The sequence below is a fragment of the Helianthus annuus genome, unplaced genomic scaffold (assembly GCF_002127325.2).
Source record: "Helianthus annuus cultivar XRQ/B unplaced genomic scaffold, HanXRQr2.0-SUNRISE HanXRQChr00c059, whole genome shotgun sequence".
Classification (NCBI taxonomy): Eukaryota; Viridiplantae; Streptophyta; class Magnoliopsida; order Asterales; family Asteraceae; genus Helianthus; species Helianthus annuus.
Genome location: NW_023395575.1, coordinates 2,919 through 13,341, shown reverse-complemented (window position 1 = coordinate 13,341; position 10,423 = coordinate 2,919). Strand labels below are relative to the sequence as shown.

The 10,423-nt window shown below is 35.3% G+C and overlaps 1 long non-coding RNA gene across 1 annotated transcript; it reads left to right on the top strand.

Annotated features, from left to right (window-relative positions):
- Positions 1 to 3,524: 3,524 nt before the first annotated feature.
- On the top strand, positions 3,525 to 9,196 carry LOC118489725. The gene is made up of 12 exons (XR_004887727.1): positions 3,525 to 3,904; positions 4,124 to 4,177; positions 4,644 to 4,863; positions 4,943 to 5,116; positions 5,250 to 5,409; positions 5,638 to 5,762; positions 6,017 to 6,075; positions 7,077 to 7,173; positions 7,292 to 7,479; positions 7,865 to 8,042; positions 8,148 to 8,427; positions 8,497 to 9,196. It is a non-coding gene; the product is annotated as an uncharacterized LOC118489725 (long non-coding RNA).
- Positions 9,197 to 10,423: the final 1,227 nt, after the last annotated feature.

Here is a 10,423-nt window from a genome sequence, read left to right as displayed (position 1 = left end):
AAGACCAGAAAAGGTAATGATGCAATTTGGGTAATCGTGGACCGATTAACCAAATCAGCTCATTTTCTACCAATAAAAGAAACCTTTAGCATGGAAAGATTAGCCAAGCTGTATGTGGATGAAATAGTATCCTTACATGGAGTCCCGCTCTCCATTGTATCGGATAGAGATAGTCGTTTCACTTCCCGTTTCTGGACGAGTTTCCAAGAATCAATGGGAACCCGACTCAATCTAAGTACCGCATATCATCCACAAACAGACGGACAAAGTGAAAGGACGATCCAAACTCTGGAAGACATGCTCCGAGCATGTGTAATTGACTTTGGAGGTAATTGGGATAACCATTTACCATTAATTGAATTCTCCTATAACAATAGTTATCACTCAAGTATTGAAGCCGCTCCATTCGAGGCACTGTATGGACGCAAATGCAGAACACCTGTATGTTGGGCGGAAATAGGAGAAAGTCAATTATCAGGCCCAGAAATTGTGCAAGAAACCACAGACAAGATAACTTAAATCAAAGAAAGATTGAAAACAGCCAGAAGAGTTATGCAGACAATCGTCGCAAACCACTTGAATTCCAAATAGGAGACAAAGTACTACTAAAAGTATTTCCTTGGAAAGGAGTTGTTAGATTCGGTAAGAAAGGAAAACTGAATCCCCGATATGTTGGACCATTTCCAGTGATTCAACGAATCGGACCAGTTGCTTATCGTTTACATTTACCAGAGGAACTAGCTGGAGTACATGATGTATTTCATGTATCCAACCTTAAGAAATGTTTATCAGACGAATCCCTGGTAGTACCTCTTCAAGACATAGAGGTAAATGAGAAGCTGAAATTCATAGAAAAACCTTTACAAATAGAAGACCGGAAAGTCAAATTCCTCAAACACAAGCGACTTGTATTGGTGAAAGTCAAATGGAATTCCAAGAGAGGACCGGAATACACATGGGAACTAGAGTCCAAAATGAAGCGCAAGTATCCTCATCTATTCCAGTGAATCTCGAGGACGAGATTTTTTCTAAGGTGGGGAGGATGTAACAACTCTCATTAAAATTAATAATTAGAATGATAATTAGTCAATAAGGAAACCCTAATTGAGACACCCAAGTAATTCCGCACTAACCCTGAAATTTCCGGAATAATCGGAATCAGGATCAGCCCCCTAAAACTCAGGGGGGTTAAACCCTAATTGATATTTATCTCGAATTATGCGTTGTAAATTATGGAAATTCGAATGTTGTTGATTCAGCAGACCTATACCACTGAGAAGGCTAGTCTACAAGCTAGATCGCACCCTTTACGGACCGCAAGGGTCCAGGCATACGGTCCGTATGCGAGTCGAATTTTGGGCTATAAATAGCCGACCTTGGCAGTCAACTATTGATGTTAAAACGTCAATCAGAAACCTTCTGTGCGTCGTTATTAGGCCGTTATACTACAAATTAAACACACACTACACACGAGGTGCTGCCGCAGAACAGGGTGATTCCTCGATCGCTATTACGATTCATTTTCCGGGATCAATATATCCAAAGAATGTCCAAGTGCCACCCACATTGGGTTATACTTTGTCGTTTGTCATTAATTCGATAAATGAGTTGAAGTATTATACTTTGTCGTTTGTCGTTAATTCGATAAATGAGTTGAAGTATTGCACTTTGTCGTTCATTGTGAGAATTTGATCTCGTGAGTTATCGTAACTGCTGTATTGATCACTAACCCTGTTTTGTGTGCATTATTATTGAAATTAGGTTAACAGGGCTAAAATCATATTCTGTCAGTACTAAATTTACAATGTGAGTTAATCTTCTTTAAACTCTTTTCTCACAGTTTGTGAGTTGTTAACTGTTTTACAATACTCCAAATTATTTTCAAAATTATAACTTACAGTGATTAAGTTTATGTAATCACCAAGTTACAGCCGGTATGTGGGGTATTGTGCACATTACTTGATAATCGTCACCAGTGGGGCAGCCATTGGGTGATATGACCATAATCACAGACACCATTGGACAGGTGGGCCAATGGGTCGAGTGGTAAAGTACTGTGGGTAGTTGGTTGATATCAGAAACATTGTAAAAGATCTTACCACTGTGAATTATAACAAATGTGTCATTTTCTAGTAACTAGAATAATTCACTCAGTATTTCCCTGCTGACAAAATCTTTTTCAAACATGTTTCAGGTGATCTGCTATAATTCAGGAAAAAAAAATGCAGGGGAAGCGTTTCAAGCTTTAGATAGTGGCTCAATATAAAATAAAGAAATATGTTTTATCAGTAAAATCTTGTTATGGTAAATTATCGGGGTTTTATCCCGAATTGTGAAATAAAATAATCGGGAAAAGTTTTAACTTAGCCAATCCTATAAATAAAATTTCCGCTGCTAAACTCACAATAAATAAAGTACCGCAAGATTTCTGTCCCGCGGCTCCTGGAACGGGTCAAACCGGGCCGGGGGCCGTGACATATATGATTTTGAGTTCGATAGAATATTTTGCTGTAATGGATTTGTAATCGTATTTTGATTTCATTGGGGTTCTTTTGGTTAGATTTAATCTACTAATCATAGGATTCTAATTAGTCAAATGTGTGGATAATGACTTTTGATATGTGGATCGATTATTGTTTTTAGTGATTCATTTGATGCGTTAATCATGCAGCAACCCAAGCCATTGAAGAATTTGAGTGGGCAAATATGCCAGATTTGTGGTGACACAGTAGGCCTAACTGAAAGTGGTGACATCTTTGTTGCTTGTAACAAGTGTGCCTTCCGAGTATGCAAACCATGCTATAAGTACGAAAGGAGAGACGGGAATCAGGTCAGCCCTTAATGCAACACTAGATACAGAAGACACAAAGTTTCGCTTAGGTTATGTTCATCATGAACATGCTTTTATGTTGATTTTGGTCATTGATGTTTTAAACTATGTAAATGCTTCTTTTAGGGAGGCCTCGGGTTGATGATGATAAGTATGAGGATGAGAATGAGAATAAGGAGGATGAGAATCACTTGGAGATTGAGTTCAATTATGATTAAGGGAACAACAAAGCTAGACACCATTAACAGGGAGATGATGCTGACCTTTCTTCATCTGCTAGACATGAGTCTCAGTAACCAGTTCCACATCTCACTAATGGCCAAATAGTAAGTTATGATCTATGGATATAGTTTCAATAACCTTAAAAAATATATATATTTTTTTAATTATATAAAGGATACGGGTCAAAAGTTGACCAAAGTTTTGAACGTAGCCACTATCGCTTGCTTCAAGGCTTGAACCTAGCCATCTAATCTATACCTTATAATAAAACAAAACAAATTTATGCCACTTGGCATGTTCTTAACCATATGGCTGACACGTGGCTTTGTATTGTTTCCCCAAATTTCCTTTTGAGCGGCAATTGAATAGACTCCCAATTTTCCCCAATATGAGCTGTCTTCCGCTCTTTCTTCTTACACAATATTCAATCAAACAACTTTCTCTCACTGCGTTCTATAATTTCGTTCTTTCCATAATAAAGAAATCCTTTCCTTTGTCTCTCCTCTTTCAAATCAGAAACGCTAAATTTATTGCAACCACCACAGTGATGAAGATGATGAATACGCGTGTATGTTGTTGATTGTTGGTTTTGTTCGAACCGTGAACTAAATCCCGCATTGTTTGTATTTTCTCTGCTAATAGGTTACCCTTTGGGTATCGTTTTTTTTCGTTCGGTCTTTGTGGTGTTCGGTGGGTTATAACAGAGATGGCGGCTAGAGTTTGTCATGGTGGTGTCGGCTACAGTACAGGAGTGATGATGGTAGAGTTAAAAGACGCTAGATGATATTTGGTGATAGCAGAAACGAAGTCTTGATGAACTAAGGTCCCGGCAAATCTTCTGTGTGATTTCCTGTAAGATTACCTTCATTTGCATGTATTCTTTTCGAATAGATTGGCTCATTAGGGGATGACTGAGACTAACTTAAATATTTTTGTTTACGGCGAGATTTCTGGCAATCTCCGGTTGGATCGTTTTTTCGACAACTAAGTGGATTCCCAAATACACCTATGATTTATTTTGTACATGTATTTTAAAGATTGGTGATTGATTTCTATTTTATTAACTTGAAGATCAATTCGAGGCAATAAATGATGAAGGAATGCCATTCAGCTATATATATACAGGTGAAATCTCATGTTTTCTTTGTTTTATAATTTATAGATTTCCAGCCAAGTTGAATGTAATTGATATGTTTAGGACCAGTTTGCATATTTGATAAGGGCTGAGTTTTTATTGCTACTTACATTTGGGTTTTGATGTGTGATAGGTAATGAATCAAGTTTTTTTTTTCTTTTTAATTTGAAGAGCTGCTGCTATTCATCTGTTTCATTTTTATTATGTGAAAAAATGCTGCTTTTTTTTTTCTTGGAGTATGTATATGATAACTTTGGTTCATTATAGTGATTTCATTATGAGGATTACCTTTTCTTACAAATTGTTTATATGTTTTTTTTCCAAGTGGCTTCCAAGGAAAGATATTGAGGTGATTATTAATGATGGATATTAATTTCTATTTAAAAGTGGCCATATATTACAGGATGTGTTTGTTTATTTGTTTTAACAAACGGGCTTATGAAGGAAATGATACAGGTAGGACTAATTAACCACTTAGATGTAAGAAAGAAAGGGTATGAAAAGAAACCATCAACAAACGATTCTGGCTTACCAAATAAGGTAACTTGAACACTATAGTCTTGAATTCTTGGTTATTATTAAAGAATCTGATAAACTTTTTAATCATTTTTCAATGTATGTGGTGTTGATTATTGCTTTTGCTCTGACCCTCTATGGGAGGCGAAGTAGACGGAATGTAAGTCATTGTTTATCATAGTGTCTCTAGAATTGAGATTGTTTGGTTTGGTAACTGGATTCCAACTTTTTTTTGGTAGAGCTCTGAATTAGCTTCAACTTTAAGTGGATTGAAGATAAGCAATCAGACATTCAATGGCCCTATATTTTTGCAGAGGTGGTGGTGAGCCCTCCTTTTGTGCTTCTTGCCACTGTTAAAAGTGAATTGAGGCCCAAAATCCAAGTTGCAGCCCAAAATTTATAGGTTAACAAAGGTGGTGTATCATCTTATCATTTGCAATTCATTGTTAGCCTATATTCAAATTGTTTCTTTCATAATTAAATTTATAATGTCTGGTTATGAATTGTCAAATGTGTTTGATCTTTTTTCTTCTTTAAATACACCAGACAATTGAACCATTAAATACAGCAACTTCTTTCATCTTTGCGAGCTCTAGACCTACTTATGAGCTTCAAACAAAACAAATAGCTAAGGCTTAACATAAACAACCTTGGCCATCTTCACCATGACCCAACAAATTCGCACACGGCTGCAGCGAAAGCGCAGGTAAGAAACAAATGTTCCACTGTTTCAGTATCCTCTCCACAGAACAAAAAAGTTATGATAAAAAAACATTACTAATTTGAAAACATCATGCGCTTATGAAATGATATTAGATGTCTTACATCTGATTATTATTATTATTATTATTATTATTATTATTATTATTATTATTATTATTATTATTATTATTATTATTATATTTAATCAACATATAACACTCTATGATTGTAGGGTGGGAGATTTGGGAATCTTAATAAGAAGAGGGTGACATTTCCATAGTCTTACATGAGTGAATCTGTAGATGGGAATGACAAGCACAAACTACATGCTCTTGTTGCCCATCTAGACATGTTGAGGTGAGCATTATTTTATAGAATTCTATAACTTTTGTATCTAAAATGGTAAATTTTCATGACTGCGCTAAAAATATACTACCTTAACAAAATGAAGCATCATCAAAAGTTTATTACCTTCTAATGATATTTTTCTTTCGTGAACAATTAATCTAACTTTTTCTATGATTTGTCTTGATATTTTGCTGTTATTGGAGTATTTTCTTTTCCTTTTTTTTGTTTTTATTTTTAAGATTTTTGTGGTGTCTTGAAATTAGGTGGGAATCGTGATGCTTTGTTGGATAAACCACTAAAAAGAGAAGTTGAGAAAATTAAGGTGCGTGAGTGAAACAAATGAACTCTCTCATTTCATAGTCAAGCAATATGCAAGCAAGAGAGCTCGACATCCCAAAAGGGTGTCGGCAAAGAGGGTTGGCATGTTCGGTCAAGTAATGGGTCAAATACAGTTTTAACAATTCCATGTTTCAATCCATATACAAATGACAAAATTGAGGGGTTGGTAATTGGTCTAAATGAGTAAAAAAACACTATTTTAATTGGTTGAAAGTTAAACAGGTCAAAGTTAAAATTTATCTAACAAAAAATAGTTTCAATGAAACACAAGTAAGAAAATGAATGTGTTGAGAATTTGGCAATGTTTTAAAATTATTTTACCTCATAACGTAAAAGTAATGCATTTATAGGTTGAAGAATTCTCTTCACGCATTGATTCAAAACTTGGCTAAGAAAAGTTATCCTTCGAATCAATAACTAAAAGTTTTGGCTATCTTAGATATGTAATATGTAAATTCAGCTATCGAGAATAAAATAGTTTTTCTTCGTGTATTAGAAAGATCATTCCTCAAACGTTGTATCCAGGTGGCTAACCCTCTCTCTGATGATCCTCTCTCTCTCTCTGGCATGTATTATTTAATACATTTTAACTAGACCTGGCAATTCCAACCCAAACAACACAAAATGGGTTTATTTGGACTTTTAAATATTACACCTTGGGTTATTTTGGGTAATAGATTATTTACAAGGGGGTTTAAATGTGCATACTTAAAAATTAAAAAGGTAAGGTATGGGTCAAGATGGTTATCTATTTGCGACCCTTAGACGTGAAGCCTAAGTTTGGAAAGGCCTAGAATAAAATTGATGATATACATGGGCTTCAATGCCAGTAGATATTATATCTTTGTGTTAAGCTATCCGCGAAACTCGCGGGATCTTAGGCTAGTTGTAAATATAAAATGGGGTAAATTGAGATCCAAGATGTATTCAGTCAACCAGCCTTCTTTTCTTTAATAAATGCTGGCTCACACTCCCTATTTGCAGGTCTCTGGTCAACATTTCAAGTGTAACAGACCATTTGTCCTGGTGAGTGGTGACAAGCATGCCCACTCACTTCCATACATCTACCCCATGCAACCAGGTATCTACCATCTTAACTACTAATACTACTACAACCGAGAAAACAGACTTATTTTAAGTAGTACTTACTTTATATCTATGCAAAATTGTGATATGTTACGAGTTATCTTTTCTTTTAGTTCCTGTAAGAATTGTGGACATGCCAAAAGACTTAAATGGTTATGGTCTCAGTAATATTGACTTGGTGGTAAGATTGGAAGGTTAAACAGGAGAAATATATTATGTAAATGAACAGCAGATACGGTGGTGAAGGAAAAGGAGGTGGCGAGATTCAACGGACCGGATTCAATGGAGAAGAATTGCAAACGTATGCCTCTTGCGGTATTGTTTGCGTTTATATGGTTAATTGTTGGTACTATATTCAACTCTTTTGGAGAGAGGGGGAATTGACAGATAGATTAATAAACAAAAGTTCCATAAATGGAAAAGATCAGGATATTAAATCAAAAATGTTTATTAGAGTAAGTTATCGTACAAATTTAACAAACACAATTAGAGATATACTTGTAAAGTATACCTGGGACATAAAGCAATAAAAGAATAGATGATCGAAGCAACACACCTAATTGATTAAGTAGGTTTTAGTTTCAAAATTAACACTTCATATTTGTTCACATTCATATGGAACAATTATTCCTTTTTATGGTTTGCCAAAATCTGTATGAATTTTTGGTACTACTTTTATTATCAAGATTGCATTTGGAGAGATGAAGAATTGAAAGACGGTGGAGAATATCTTTTTGCAGTTAACATCAATGGCCCATCGTCACCATCTCTTCCATAGCTGTTGATCCTATTCAATCATCCTTGGCGTTATAATGACATTCAATATCGAGTGGCATTATATACCCAAGTCTGTGCTTCGATTTTGTAAGTTTTTTTTTTTTTTTTTGAGGAGCACTTTGTAAGTTAAAAAATTATCTTATCAATGGTGTGTTTCCTTGTAAGTTGACTTTTATTGTTTGATTATATCAGGTGGCGTACAGGTCAGATTGAGAAATCATCTCGGCATTTGACATGGGCATATAAGATTCGTGGAGAATGCGAAATGTTACTTTGTCCATGAAAATGAGGAATATAAAGCGAATTCGAATATCGAGATGTATGTATGGACCATGTATAATATTATATGCTTTCAATCCACTGTCTTTACATTGAGCCAGTCAAACTTTTAGACCCGATTTCATGAAGCAGATCAACGAGTATATGGTTTTCCAACCGTTTGATTACACACAAATCAGAAATATCATCGAAGGTACAATTCCTCATTTCGACATTAATAGCTTAATCATCTAGAAGAAACATGGCTATTGTTGTTCTGCAGTTGAATCATGTGAAAGACCGGAAAGCGGTGAGGAGTTTTTGCTGTTGAGCATTGATCTCAAATGGTGCATCAATGACGAAGAATAATGGCCACATCAGGGTCATCGGCGATGCCACCCTTGGTAGCACACGGAATTGCCAGAACCTAACCGGACAATCGGCCCTTCCCGAAACCCTGATGCCAAGTTCCTCTTTTTGTCTAGCATCGCCTTCTCTTTCTCTCTCTGATGTCGATGTCGAGGTTTTGCAGATACAACGAGGACATGTGTCAACTCTAAACATAGACGTGGCTTCACCGCCCACATCAGCGAATAAGAGAAGAAACAGAAGAAATTCTATATTCGTTAAACCAAAGAGGCTATTGATGTTCTCGGGAAACTAGGGTTTGACTCAGAACTTTTGAGCCCGACCCATGAAAAAAAATGATTCAGCAGTTCGTTGAGGATGAGGTTTCAATGAGGATACTGCGAGAAGACTTTAGTGAAGATGATACATATGATTGTTGGCACGTCAGCAACGGTTAAGGATGGTGTTCATATCAGGATATTTGAGAGGGAAGACGGAAGAGGACATGGTTGCATATAATTGAATGAAGGGCATGTGAGTTGTTAATAGATGGTTTTAGTATTATTAGTTACGTTCAAGTGCAACAAGATTATTTGTTCCACATTGTTTTTCACTTTTTCCTATGGAACTATGTTACCGCCTAACATTTCTTTTACTCAAGTTTTTACGTCACCGCAACGCGCGGCGGGTAAAACATCTAGTTTTTATTAAAACCAAGCTACTAGCAAGGAGCCAACAATGAAAATATGCTAGATGATTATAGAAATAAGTAGAATTCAAGAATCCCAATCTTGGGAATGTTCTCTCATCCTGTTTTTAGACAATATAAATGGGTTCAACTTGATAGCTTTCATAACAATATATATGTTGGCTTTGATCTATTTATCAAATAATTTGTCATTTCGAGCGTGCCACGAAAACCACAAACACACCCAAGAAGATTGCCTTCAACCGTATTGTTATCTAGGTGATTAGCAACACTACTAAAAGTTTCAACTAATTTCTCACAATATCTGTGACAGTTTATCCATGACATTGCGACAAAAAAGCAAAAAAAAAAAAAAAAAAAAGAGAGAGAGAAAAAGAAAGAAAAGAAAACAAAATTCCTAAAATGTACCACAATTTTCCGGCAAACTAGCGACAAAACACTAGTTTGTAGCAAGCTTAAAAACGTTTCCGAAAATTTTGCAGACAACAATATATCAGTTTTCTTAATTGTTAGCAATTCCCTGGCAAATTGTCACAAATTGTGACAGATTTGCAACAAAGTGCTATGTTTCTGTCAATTGTTATCTTTTATTTGTTAATTAATATATGTAAATTATTAATTATAAAATAAAAAAAATATTTGCCGCAAGTTGCAGATTGTGACAAATTTACGACAAAGTGTTATTTGTTTAGAAAACAGGTTTTGTGAATACATTGTCGCAATTTTGTAGATAACTAAAAATGGTTGTCACAAAATTAGCGACATTTTATTCATGTCATAGTTTTGTTGCAAAGCTGATGGTACCTAATTGTGAGTGTTATTCACACCAACGTAGTTTGTTGGAACACTGTCGCGATGTTCCATTTGCCACAATGTTGCGACAAAAATGATTGCTATAGGATAAGCTACATTGCTAGTAGTTAAATTAAAGATACGGAAACACACTTTTTTCTTAAAGCATATATTGTTACAAAGTAAAAAAGAGCAACAAACAAACTTGACCAAGTGAATTGCAACACGTACACCAAAGACAAACCACCTTGTCAATTCATGCTATATATTTCCTATATTTCCTGATTTAAAATAAAATTTTGGTTTGAATTCTTTAATATTGAAACCCTTATTTTTATTCAAGATCATCGCCCATATGCTA